The sequence below is a fragment of the Myodes glareolus genome, chromosome 13, assembly GCF_982192425.1.
Source record: "Myodes glareolus chromosome 13, mMyoGla1.1, whole genome shotgun sequence".
NCBI lineage: Eukaryota > Metazoa > Chordata > Mammalia > Rodentia > Cricetidae > Myodes > Myodes glareolus.
The window spans coordinates 63,114,143-63,128,629 of record NC_142038.1 but is presented as its reverse complement, the minus strand read 5'-3'; the positions used below and the strand labels follow the sequence as shown (position 1 = coordinate 63,128,629).

The window sequence follows — 14,487 nt, the reverse complement described above, 5'->3', positions numbered from 1 at the left end:
ACAAAGCAAAACAAAAACTCCCAAAGGTTGAGAAACCAAAAACCTCTTCCAAGACGCGCTGAGTCAACCCTCTTCAGACCTTCCTGCTCCTGCCCTTCAGTAGCTAAGCCAAGCAGTCCAATTCCCACAATATTCCAGCCTAGGCACACAGGGGGCAAGGCAAGTGGAGGGTGTGGCTGGGCAGGGAGGGGGTAGGGAGATTCATTCTGGGCAAAGGAACAATAAGAAACAGGTTGGCAACAGTCCTCCTCCCGGACACAGCCCTAGACAGAGCCCAGAGCTTGGCGGAACAAAGATAGCGCTGTTCTCTGCCTTGTGCAGGGAGCTGCTGTTTCCAAGAGCAAGAGATTTAGAGCCCTCGTGTTTGTTTGTTGCTGTTTTTGTTGGTTTTGTTTGTTTTAAATCTTTTATCCTGCATATACTGCATAGTATGACCCACATCCTGCCTCTTCATCTTTTGTAAAGCTCATCAGGAGCATTTGATCACTGAGCTCCTGTAGGCTGAGCCCCATCCCGGGCCTGGATCCACTGCTGATTTGGCTCTTTTGATTCTAGTTCCTGGACTGTGTGGCTAGTGTTCCTGACTTCTTCCCTCAGCCCCCTCACTTTCACAGTCCCCAGCCCTGCAGTGGGACACTTTTGGAAATCAGCATTTGTGTTCTCCAGCCGTTCACACTACGTCTCTGAACTTCTGAGGAGGGGTGCAGATTGTTGGTGTGAGCTGCATGGCTTTGGGAATCTGTCCTGACAGGAGCAGGTGTATAGAGCCCTCTCCCCCAACTACACAGCCCTGCATGCCGATGTAGTCGGGTGCTTGGGTGATTGCCTTCTGGTTTTCCATGCCTGCCTTTGAGGACTGATTTTGGACATTTTCCTCAGCACACACAGTAACAGGATTTTACCTTTAAACAACTGTGGACTGGAGTGATAAAACACCGTGGTGCTAGAGGTATGTCTGAAATGGTCCCAGGTGTCCACCAGTAAGGCCCTAGTGAGGACAGGGTGCTTGTCCAGAGACCAAAGGAACATGGTCAACGTCTCTGGGGAAAATTTAGTTTGTCTGATCAAGAACTCTGTTTTGATAAGTCTTGTACCTTCCTTTTGCTTGGGGTTGGAGTAAGAAGGAAGAAGGGGTTCAGTTTCTTTATCTCTATCAGGAGCTGTTTCATAACAGGTAGAGAGAAAGGAAGAGAATGCACTTGTTGTCCACAGGTACATGGAGACCAGAGGTAGACGTCAACGTTGTGCTCAACCTTCTCTCCACTGCTGTTTTTGTCATTTTGTTTACTGTGTGAGTGGGTGCCATGGCGCATGTGTAGACATCAGAGGTCAACCTAAGGCTTCCAGACTTGGTGTCTTCCAGACTTGGTGTCTTCCAGACTTGATGGCTTTCAGACTTGGTGGCAAGCACTTTTGTCCACACGGAGCCACTTACTGGCTTCCCACCTTACTTTTGGACTCAGCTGTACCTGGAACTCTGTCCCTGCTTCCCTTGGCATGGGGGTTACAAATGCGCACTGCCTTGCCTGGCTTTTTATGTGGTCTTCAGGTTTGTGAAGAAAGCACTTTATAGCCCGAGCCCCTCTTAAAGCACAGCTCACAACAACAACAACAACAACAACAACAAAATCCCTGAATGGTATGTAGAGAAGCAGGTAAAGTTTTACAAAATAAATACATCCGATGATTCAAATAAGGTTAAGAAATAGAAGGTTGCTCTTCTGGTCTCTCTGGCTGTGGTGACAGAAGGAACATGAAGAAGGGAACATCATCTTTTGGAAATTGTTGCAATGATATCCACACATTGTGTCACCACTGTGGCTCTAAGACAGTGGTTCTTAACCTTCCCAATGCTGCTACCCTTTAATACAGTTCCTCATGTTGTGGTGACCCCGACCATAAAATCTTTTTTGTTGTTGTTGCTTGCTACTTTGTAATTGTAATTTTGCTGTTATAAATCATAATGTAAATATCTGTGTTTTCCTGTGGTGTTAGGCAACCCCTGTGAAAGGGGTCACGCTCTATAGGTTGAGAACTACTGTTCTAAGACCTGTCATCTTCAGAAGTTGAGGCAAAAGTGGCTGCCTAGCCAGGTTCAAGAGAAAGTACAACTGGAGTGCCATGGCTGAGAGAGAGAATATGCCGAGACAAGTGAGACACCTAAACACTGTCTATCACAGATTCAGACAGACTCCTGAATTAACAACACTCTAAACCCCAGAGGATGACGACAGCATCCTACTCATCTTGAGGATTTCAACCATCAGCCATAAAGTAAATGAAGGGGCTCTGGCAGGGCTCGCCCTTCCCCCATCCCTCTGCCTTGCTAAAAACCGTTAGATGACATTCTTAAAGCTAGCCACAAAGGTCAATTCCCTTATTTGGCCACTTCCTCCTCCTGATTCTGATTACCAAGGTCAAGCTACCAAAGTATTGAATTCTAACAATCAAAAGTCCCCTTTTTCTACCCTAATTAACCTGTCCAATCAAAATTAAACAGCTCATCCTAACTCTGGGTCTCCCCTTTGTCCTTTATAAACTGTCATTTTCCTATGTGCCACATCTGTCTCCTCTCTGTCCAGAGGCAGCCTTTCATCCTGCCAGAGCAAATGTCCCTTCCCCATCTCCCTTCTTCCTTTCTCCTTCTCCCTGTCCTTTCTCCCGTCTTTGTCTCTTATTCCCTGCCCTTTGTCCATCTGGGCAAATCTCCTTTGTGCTGAGATCTTGATCTTAGGGTCTCTTGTTTCCCGAGGATACCAGTCCTTTTAAAAAAATCTTTAGGTTTCAAAACTGCAGAAATTACCAGCACCTTAAAATGTATTATTCCCATTGTTAATCCAATCACTAAAAGCTACCATACCTCAAGACATCACCGTCCCAGTTCTAGCTCAGTAACAATCGGGAACTTCATGACTGTGCAGTCATGCACACATTGCATGTCTTCTCATGTGTCCCTCTGCTCTTGTGAGATTCCTTTCATGGGATGGGGCGATCCTTCACTGTCACGCTGTGCAGTTCTATGGTGACGGTGTTCTGCAGGGCGTCTGTTCTACAGGACATTTAGGGTCTTTTCAAAGTGCTTTGAGTAAGACTGGGGTATTTAGTAGTAGAGCACTAGCCTAGCATGTACAAGGCTCTAGGCTTAATCTCAGCACTAACACACACATACATACACATGCATGCATGCACACATACACACACACACACACAGAGACACACATGCACGCACGCTCACACACACACACACAGAAAGAAAAAGAGAGAGAACTAAAAAAAGTTAAGCCTTAAATACAATTATTTAGCCAGCACACTTTCAAAGAAAGTGCTCTGGACACTGTCTATCCATGTTTTATTTTAACATGAAGATATGTGACTTTAAATGAATGTAGGTACACATTCATGTTGGACTATGGCATTTTGAGGTAGTAGAGTATGGTTTAACTCTTATCTAAGAGTTAAGATAAACAATTGTGTCCGCCTACCTTGACGCCAGCTGAAAATGAGAGTTCCAGTTTTTCCACATGACTGAGACTTTTCTACTGAACTTTTGAATGACTATTTTTACCAAGCAAATGCCCCTTGCAAGCAAGAGGCTATATGCTATGTAGTGAAGCACACAGTTGTTCTGGACCATAAAGCCCTTGTGTCTCAACCACTTTCACCATAAGTACTGGCTCACCATGTACCTTTCATGAAGAAAAGCTTCCTGTGGCGTGCACTCTGGTGTCTTGTTGAATACATCCCAGGACCAGCTCATGTTGCGCTGACCATGTTGCACATGCGCCTTCCAGGCACCGCCTCCAGCGCAGGGACTGAAGTGGTACCAGGATACTGGTCAGCTGAATTGTTTATGATAGGTGGGTGGGAAATAAGAGGGAACTGGGCGAGAAATCCTTGGCCTCAGAATGGTAGTTATTTTGCTCCAGGCAGCAAAGCAGAGCTGACAGCATGGGCAGAGTCCAGTGGAGCCAGTGACAGAGGTGTGTTGTTAGAATCACCATGGGCGAGCTGTCTGTCACACAGGCTTAGTCAGAGTCTGTTGCTGTGAAAAGACTCCACAACCACAGCAACTCTTGTAAAGGAAGGCATTTATCCGGGGCTTGTTTATAGTTTCAGAGGTTCAGTCCATTGTTATCAAGGTGGGGAGCACATTGGCACCCACATAGACAGGGTGCTGGAGAAGTAGCTGAGAGTTCTAATCTGGATCTGCAGGCAGCAGCAAGAGAGGGACTCTGAGTTTGGAATGGGCTCTCTGAAACCTCAAAGCCCACCCTCAGTGACTTTCTCCAAAAAGGCCACACCTCCTAATCCTTTCAAATAGTGTCACTCCCTGGCCATCAAGAATTCAAACCCACAAGCCCATGGGGGCCATTCTTATTCAAACCACCGCACTCACTGACTTGGTGACAAACACCAGCTCCTTCAGGCTCAGACAAGCAGACCACACCTCTGTCAGCCATCCACGAATCTTTGCCTGAGTAAAGTTTGATGTGGTGGTGGTGGCATACACCAAAAGTGTCCTGGTTAGATTTTCTTTGTGCATTAATTTGACACTGGTCAGTCATCTGGGTAGAGGAACCTGAACTGAGAAAATGCCTCCTTCAGATGCCTCTAGGCAATTTTGGGGTATGGCAGGCTTTAGTGACTGGATTCACAATGAAAATACGCTTTTAAGGTGTTGATAATGTTCTGTGTTGACTGAGATTTCTGTCCTGCCTGGTTCCTGCAATCGTTACGTCCTAAAGAAATCACACAGAGGTCTACATTAATCATAAACTGATTGGTCTAGTATCTCAGGTTTCTTATTAATTCTTATAACTTATATTAGCCCATAATTCTTGTCGGTGTTAGCCACGTGGCTTGGTACCTTTTTCAGCGAGGCAGTCACATCATGTATCCTCTGCATCTGGGTCACGACTGCAGACTAAAACTTCCCTCCTCCCAGAATTCTTGTTGTCCTGCCTCTACTTCCTGTCTGGTTGCCCTGCCTATACTTCCCGCCTGGCTACCGGCCAATCAGCGTTTTATTAAAAATAATATAAGTGACAGGGTACAAGACTATTATCCCAAAGCAGTTCTGCTTTATAAAAACATCTAACTTTTGCATAGCTGGGGTCTTCCTCATGGGGGCCAGCGGTGGAAAGACTGCTTAACAGCCACATGCTGTCTCTACTCCATCCTTCCCTCCTCACTGTGTGGTGCTTTCTCTAGAAAGTGACTCCTTCTCACCTACCTCCTCCACCCTGCTCCAGGGCAAGCAAGCAGTCAATGCAATTGAGAACAGGGGATTGTGTGCAAAGAATGTGACCTGTATAGGAGCCCTGGGCCCCCATCACATCCTGGAGAGCTACTGTGGCCACTGGCTTACCCTTGAAACCTCTTTGTCTATTTATTTTTCTTAAAGCTTTTACTCTGAGACATCATAGAAAAAACCTACACATGGAGAAGACATGATCACAGAATAAAGAAAACACAATTACAAGTGTCAATGCCTGTCACCTAATATTGAATCTGAAGTTCTGGGAGTTTGATGTGATCCAGGGACTGAAAGAATGGCTTAGTATTCCTCTCTTTCTTCCTCACACTCTCCTTCAAAAGAATCCATACCAATCTCCTCATCATCCTTCTCTAGGGCAACCATGTCCTCAGAGGGCTCAGAGAACTCCCGCTACTCCATGCCCTCACCCACATACCAGTGCACAAAGACACACTTGGCATCCATCAGATCAAACTTGTGGTCCAGGCTTCAGCAATGGCTGTGGTATTGTTCATCATGCACACAGCTCTCTGGGCCTTGGCCAGGTCTCCACCAGGTACCACAATGGAAGACTGGCAATTAATGCCAACCTTGAAGCCAGTGGGGCACCAGTCCACAAATTGGAAACTGCACTTGGTCTTGATCACGGCAATGGCAGCACTGATATCTTTAGGAACCACATCACCATGGTACAACAGATAGGAAGCCATGTATTTACCACGGTGCAGGTAACATCTCATCTCTAGTTGTCTGGCTCAAAGCAGGCATTGGTGATCTCTGCTACAGAAATCCATTCATGGTAGGCTTTCTCAGCAGAGATGACAGGGGCTTATGCGGCCGGAGGGAAGCGAATGTCAGGATAGAGGACCAGGTTCGTCTGGAACTGAGTCACTTTGATCTACATTCAGGGCTCCTTCTAATCTGAGGATAGCGGTGATGGAAGACACAATCTAGCTAAAAGCAGTTAAGGTTAGGGTAGTTAAGGTTAATGTAGGTCATGCTCAGAGTCAAGGTTTCTACAACAGATGTTACAGACAGCCACACTGTTCACCATGAAGGCACAACCAGGATGCACCAAGGTGCATCACGACATGCTCCATGCTCCATCACGGCTGCAGGCACATGAGGCAGCTGGTCACTGTACCTGCAGTCAGGCAGCAGAGAGGGCTGGGAGTGCTCTGCTCACTTACTCCGTCTTATTTAGTCCAGGACCCCCTTGCTCATGAAATAGTGCTGCTCACGTTTAGGGTGGGTCAGCTAACCTCAGCTAACCTAATGTGCTGATGTTTGTCTCTTAGATGATGCAAGACGCTGTAAAATTGACACTTTTTGTCCAAGGAAGGGGCTTGCTAACACCCCACCCAGGGCTCTCAGGTGTCCTGTCCCTCTCCAGTAACCCACTCTCCACCTTTGACCCCCTTTGCCCTACCAGAGAGAAGGGGCACAGCTCAAGCTGACGTCATACCCAGCAGGTTCTGTGGCTTAGTCCTGCTACTGCCTCACAGACACTGGGCCACATCTCGGGCATCTGGCCCAGTGTGAGTTTACTAAGGGTTTTTATTCAGGAGTGAAGGTTGGATTTCACCAAATGTTTGCTTTTTCTGCATCTAGTAAAGACATCACATAGCTTGTCGTTTTTTAGACCATTATTGTGACAAAATACTGGCTGGAGAGGTGGCTCGGTGGTTAAGAACACATACTGCTCTTGTAGAGGACCCGGGCTCAGGTCCATGTCAGATGGCTACAGCTGTCTGTAACTCCAGACACTCTGGCCCTCTTCCGGCCTCTGCAGGTACCTGTATTCACATGTATGTACCCACACACACACTTGTATATACATAAAAAATGTTTTCTGGTTTGTCTTGTTTTTTTGAGACAAAGTCTCACTCTGTAGCTCTGACTGTCTTGTAGCTTACTATGTAGACCAGATTGGCCTCAAATTCACTGAACTCTGCCTCCCTCTACCTCCCAAGAGCTGGCATGTACCACCATACCAAAGCATATTTAAAAAATATTTTTTAATGACAAATTAGATGTCCTCTCCCTCCAAAAGTTAAACTAACCTTGAATTCCTATGTTAAAATTTCTCTTACCCTTTCAATATTGGATTTGATTTACTTACTACACGTTTATTTTAAAAATTTGCATCTATATCCGTGAGAAACACTGAACTGAAATGTCTTTTCCTGTCGTGTCTTTGGTGGGTTCAGATTAGGTAACACCAATCTCACAGGCTGAATCACAAGTTGGTTCTTCCTCTTCAGTTTCCTGTAAAAGTTTGCATATTATTTCTTCTAAGTGTGTTTGGCTGTGTTCACTACTGAAGCCAATTGTGACTATGTGAGGGCTAGTATTTAAAATAATTAATATGAGGAATCCAGTAAACGTCAGTGATTCCAATTGCCATTGCGAACGTAAACACCCTAACCAACAGTAGACAGTGTCATTGACTTTAATTGTCCCCACCAGCTCATGGGAAGAGTGGAGTTGGCATCTGAACGGTGCTCTAGTTGTGACTTGTGGGGTGATTCAGAAAGGGCTTCTGTCACTGTTGACCTAAATATTTCAGAAACCAATGGCTTCTGACATGAATGAGTTCTGTTTAAATTGCCTGAGGATTTTTTTTTAATTTTATTATTTATTTATTTGCCATCTGATGCCCCCATGGTGGCTGAGTCTCACCTCTTTTCTGCCCAACTACCATCTACCCTACGAATATGAGACTCCTTCATGTGCACGCTTCAGATTCTCTGCCTCCTTCTTAACCCAGTTGGTGCCCTCTCAACTGCCCCAAGAACCTGGCAGCAGGCACAGATCTCTCTGACCTCCTGACGCCCTGGCAGCCAGAACGACAGCGCCTTTTGTTCCGTCTTTCTTGTGCTTTTATTGCTGGCTTCTGTCTATCTTTCTAACTAGGCTGTAAACTATTCACCTTATACTTAAGAGTATCTGATGGGAGGTGGATGGCTTCATAGCTGATCGTTACAGCTTGTGTATGAGAGTTCTAATTTCACAAGTTTGATCATTTTACAACTGTTCCCCTAGAAAGCAAATACTAGGAAGATGGTTTCCCACATACAACGTTCTCACACGCGTTTTGTTTAGTTTTTTTGTTTTGTTTTGTTGAGACAAGTTCTATGTAACTCTGGCTGTCCTGGAACTCACTTGTAAACCAGGCTGGCCTCAAACTCAGCTATCTGCTTCCCTCTGCCTCTGAGTGCTGAAACTGAAGGCGTGTGCCCCCGCTCCTGGCTTACTGCATGTGTTGTATATCAAATCTGTGCTTCTGTTAAACATAACTTCGCTTTCTATCAACAAAATGAAAACAAAGAGCATGTGACTGTATCAGTTACATCTCTTCTGATGTGAGCAGCTTAAGGGAAGCAGGAGGAGTATTTTGCCCATCCTGGTAGGGAGTACACTTGGCAGGGCAGAAGCAGCAGCAACTACTCCAACAGTAGCCCAGGCTTGCTTGCTTACACCCCCACAGATTAACAAGCCTGAGAGAGCAGGAAGTGGGGCCAGGCTATAAGGCCCAAGGCCCATCCACCACTGACCCACTTCCTCTAGCTCCCTTACCCCCCTAAAGGTTTATTAACCTTCCAAATCAACTGTGGACCTGATGCTCAAGTACATAAGCCTGGAACACGTCACATTCAACTTCCTACAATCTCCTAACATCTGAAACATTTTTTACATTCTACTGTGAGATAGAGAGAACATGTTTCACTTTTCCATGACACTAACATACTTACTCTGTACATATGTTTGATCCCCCTACTCCTCCCTGCCACCTGCCCTGCTGTTCTATGCCCAGGCCTCACTGTTTCCTACCAGGGTCCATTACGCACACACGCACACACCCATGCAAGTGAATGCTGCCTAAGTGGAATTAACCATGCTTAAATACCAATCTATTGTTACAAATATATGCTCACGCTTGGCATGGTGATGCACAGCTTTAGTCCCAACACTTGGGAGACAGGAGGATCTCTATGAGTTCAGGATAGCCGGGGCTACACAGAGAGACCTTGTCTGAAAATGTGCCTCTGTGTTTGTGTGTCTGTGTGTGTGTCTCTGTGTGTGTCTGTGTGTCGATGTGTGTGTGTCTGTGTGTCTATGTGTCTATGTGCATGTGTGTGTGTGCACATGCACACACTTTTTACCATCAATACCCATTAACTCAACATTATCTCCTCTTTTTCCACTTCTACATTTTCTAAATCCTTATTCATCTGGGAGTGTATCCTGAGTCTCTCTCTGCATCTGTCACAGCCCTGTACCTAACTCAGCTTGTGTCCACAGTTTTCCAGTTTTACAAAATCTCTGGAGGTCAGCTGCTAGTCCAAGTTCATCACAAATGCAAGAGCTTTAGAACCTCTGATCCTGGGTGTAAGAAGGCCTCAGATCTCTCTCTCTGTCTCTCTCTGTCTCTGTCTCTGTCTCTCTCTCTCTCTCTCTCTCTCACACACACACACACACGTCACATGAGAATTGACTCACTCTGTGATAACGGCTTTTTAGGTGATTATAGTTTTGCTCCTGTTAATAGATAAAAAAAAGCCTTCCAGTCTTAAAAGTCCAATTGTACATCTTTTATGTCTTTGGCTAAGTATTCCTCTGGTATCTGAGAGATTGTGGACTCAGCTGTCTGATGTGCTTATTGAAAATGAGAACACACTCATCCCCTGTGATGATCTTTCTCTTCCCTACACACACACATACACATTTGCTGTGGGACAATGGTCTGTACCCTGTTGCTTGTATTTTAAATAAACACTGATTGGCCAGTAGCCAGGCAGGAAGTAGAGGCGGGACAATGAGAATTCTGGGAAGAGGGAAGTTTCAGTCTGCAGTCATCACCTAGACACAAAGGAAGCCAGACACAGAGGAAACAAGATGTGACCACCTCGCCGAAAAAGGTACCAAGCCTCGTGGTTAATACAGACAAGTATTATGGGCTAATATAAGGTATAAGAGTTAATAAGAAGCCTGAGATACTAGGCTAAAAAGAGCATAATTGATGTAGACCTCTGTGTGATTTCTTTGGGACCTAATGACTGCAGGAAGTGGGCAGAGCAGAAACCTCAGTCAACAGAATGGCATGCCAACGTGGGGCTGACCAAATCCACTTAAAAGCCTGAGAGAGCTTGGGAAATTATTCTAGATTGAAAAGAATAGAGTTAAGCATGGCTTCTTGATAGCAGCACTTTCTCAGGTGGGCTCTGCTTGCTAGAGGCAAGTGCTCTCATTTAAGAGAGGCTTCCTGACTCAGCTTTAGCCGCAAAACTTTGCAGCTCTTTTAAGAGGTCCTGCCACAAAAGACTTAAATGGTGCTGTTGAAAAGCTGACTACATACTTTTTGGTGGTGACAGGAACCTTGAAACGCCATAGAGTTGTGGCAATAAACATGGCTCCAGCCATGAGGCTAGACTCTCAGAGAAAAGCTAAGGAATGGGCTGGATCCAGTTGTTAAAGCCATGGCTTTAATCCTAGCCATATTACTTAGCAAATTAAAGACTTATGTGGTCAGAAAAAGAGAAATATAAGAGAGAAATACAGTAAAGATAGATTCAAAGATGAAGAAAACCTCTAAATGGTTTACAATGTATTTAAAAAATATGTAGTCTTGAGAAAGAAAAAAAGAAAGATAAAGCTATTAAAAGAAATAAAGACAGTAGTTGGGTGTGGTGGCACACACTTTTAACCCCAATGCTTGGGAGACAGAGGCAGGCAGATCTCTGTGAGTTCAAGGACAGCCTGGTCTACAGAGTGAGTTCTAGGACAAAGATACACAGAAAAATCCTGTCTCAAACGAGCCAAATATTAAAAATAAAAGAAATAGAGTTTAAAATAAAGCCACGAAAAGATGAAAAACACACAGAGAATCTGAATACTGTATGCTATTATATTCTCTTTGAATTGTTTGAATGCTGAGGAAGGAGCAACAGCTACTTGTTTATAAATGCAGCTGAATTAATCCAAGATAGATATTTTGAAAATACCTTGACTTCAATATTGAAGTCCAAAGATACGTTACTTTAGAAAAGAGATTTTGCTTTTGTTTCCACAGGAAATGAAAAGCTTTGAATTCATCTGACTTAAGAAAAATAATGTTTGATTAAGGTAGACCCCCCCTGAGAATTCTCCAATAGGAACAGATGGCCCAGATGTCTGAGTTCTACATCCAGAACAGTACAAAGACTGCTGCCTGAAATGATCGAGACTCACAAGATACTCCAGTCAGGACTTGATCATAATTCTAAATTTTCTTTAGGTCCCCATAAGATTATCAGCACCCCCAATCAGCAGGAAATATCCTGGAAAACTATTCCCACATTCCCAAAAAAAAATGGATTATGGGAATTTGCCTTTGTTTAGAATGTTGGTTACAAATTGTTATGGATAATGATCAGTAGAAAAGCTGAGAGTGCTGTGGACCACTGGTCTGTACCCTGTCACTTATATTTTAAATAAAAGCTGATTGGCCAGTAGCCAGGCAGGAAGTAGAGGCTGGACAACAAGAATTCTGGGAAGAGGGAAGTTTCATTCTGCAGTCATCACCCAAGCACAGAGGAAGCCAGACACAGAGGAAGCAAGATGTGACTGCCTTGCCAAAAAAGCTACACAACTAACAGAGACAAGTATTATGGGCTAATATAAGTTATAAGAGTTAATAAGAAGCCTAAACTACTAGGCCAATCAGAGCATAATTAATGTAGACCTCTGTATGATTTCTTCGGGACTTAACAACTGCAGGAACCGGGCAGGACAGCAACCTCAGTCAGTTCTCTCTCTCTCTCTCTCTCTCTCACACACACACACACATGCACACTCATATACACACAAACACACATTCACACGTGCATGCACACACATACAACACTCACACATACACACACATGGTTGACTAGATGGACAACTGAAAACCTCTCCTGGCCTGTGTCTACCGAGTGGGTGAACAGGCCCGGGTGTTTATTCTCTCAGCTTCCCATGGACAAAGGTTCCTTTGAGTAAACCATAGCTCAGCCTAAGATTTGGAGGGCGTGGTTCTTTCCAGTTGGCTTCTCCATCCTTGTTCCCATAATGGCCGTGTGTGGTTGCACTATTCCTGTGGTCTCTTGACTCCCAGACTCTACCTTTCTAGACTGTTAAGTCATTAAATTCTCCACAAATTTTCCCAATTTGAGCATGCCATTGATTTCCTGCCAAAAGATTCTGAGGTAGGGAAATCTTTATTCAGAAGCAATAGCAGGTTGAAATGTCACGCCACACTGGGGTTTAGACAACTTGACATATTCTCTCAGCAAAGGAGCACGGCCAAGTCAGGTGAAAGACACGCAGGTCCTTAGATTTCACTCAAGCACATCTCAGATCCATCACCTATTTAATGCAGTTTCCATAATGACCCAAATTTAACGTCCTGTCCCAAACTTTCTAAGTAAAATTGGTTAACATGAGACCACTTCGATGGCCCAGTGAGGAGAGGTCTCTGCTGCCAAGCCCAAAGACCTGAATTCAGTCTCTGGGACCCACATGATTCCAGGAGAGAACTGACTTCTGTAAGTTGTCCTTGACCTCCAGATGTGCACCATAGCACACATGTACCACCCAAATAAATAAACAAAATGTAATAAAAAATTCATGGCTTGGTTGAAGTCTAAATGCCATGAGCGGAAAGGAGCGGATGCTGGTAATGCTGTTGCAAAATGTTTTTTAAACTACTGTTGGATTTTAGAATCATGGACATTTTAAAATTCTTTTTGTTTTCCCTGTGAAGGGTGAGGGCAGGCATTCTGGTATAAATTTACTCCACAGCTAGGCTAGCTGAAGCCAGCTGGGAGAGGTGGGCGGAGCCTCACAAATGAGGATTTCTAAAAAGAAGCCACAGAGACCGATTAAAGCTGTAATGACTGTGTAGACTTTGGAATGTTACCAGTCTAGGCGTTTAATCACCATTTCTCTCAGGCTACCTTTAGCCCCACAGAGAGCCATTCCTGCACACTGCTGCATCAGACCTAACATCCTGAGAAACAGAGAAAAACCTTCAGAATGTCTTAACTCCACAAAACCCTACCCACACCAATGCAAGGGCTAAGAATGCCATCAGAGAGCACCCAAGGCCTGTAGTTGCCATCCCCTCGTTGTGCAGTAACCCATCTCTCTGGTTTTTCCACTAATGCATTTTTTCAACGACTTGATTTATAACTTTCTTTGCTCTGTTACCATGAAAACGCTATACAACTGTTTTCTCTGCTTCGTCCTTACACAAGGACACTTGCCCAACCATGCTCATTGCTGCTGTATTCATAACCGCCAGAAACTGGAAACAACCTAGATGTCGCAGAAGAAAATGGGGAAAGGAAATGTGGTATATTTCCACAGTAGGGTATTCTTCACTGGTTAAAAAAAAAATGATATCATGAAAATTTGCAGGGAAATGGATGGAACTAGCAAAAAAGCATCCCGAGTGAGGTAATCCGGACTCAGAAAGATAAACAGGGTCTAAACATATTTGCTTCTATGTGGATATTAGCCATTAAATAAATGATAATCACACTACAGTCTCTAGACCCAAAGAAGTTAGGTATATAACAAGGGATGGGGGTGGGATTCCATGGATCTCCTGGGAGGAGGAAGTAGAATAGACTTTATGGGTGGAGTGGGGCAAGGGCAGAGGTGACAGGAAGGAGAGGATCAGGCAGGGAGGGGAAATGGGGTAGAGGGAGGGAATGAAGAAGAGACAGCTAGAATTGAGGAGCATTTGAGGGGTGGTATGGAGACCTAGTGTAGTGTGAACGTCCTAGAATAAATAAAGACTATTCTAATGAAGGCTCCAAAGAGTGAGGGAAATAGAGTCTCAACTGTGCATCGCTTGTCACCTAAGGAAGCTTCCAGTACCAGGCCTGGATTACATCCATTGGCTGAAGTGGTTTTATGAAAATTCCCAAACAACCTAGGCTGTTGCTAAGATAATAGGTTGTTCTCCACAGTCTGACAACAAGACCCCATTGTCAACCTACACAACACCTACACAACTCATTGAACACGAAGAGGTCGAGCTGGTGCCTACACAGAGCCTTCACCCCTATGTTCTAGCATCTTTGGGACAGAAAGGTACTCTGCAGGCTACAAAAAGTGGAACATAAACACTGACTCAGCCACAAAAGCTACAGTTTTTTTCCTTTTTTTTTATCTACAATGCTGTCCTGTCTGCTAGGGCAATGGTG

The 14,487-nt window shown here is 44.5% G+C and overlaps 1 protein-coding gene and 1 pseudogene across 2 annotated transcripts in view; both read right to left on the bottom strand.

The window, feature by feature from the left end:
• The window catches only part of Ino80c (INO80 complex subunit C), a 39,044-nt gene that overhangs the window by 22,485 nt on the left and 2,072 nt on the right, over nt 1-14,487 (bottom strand). The window lies entirely within an intron of this gene.
• Nucleotides 5,558-6,326, bottom strand: LOC125405850 (tubulin alpha-1B chain pseudogene; annotated as a pseudogene).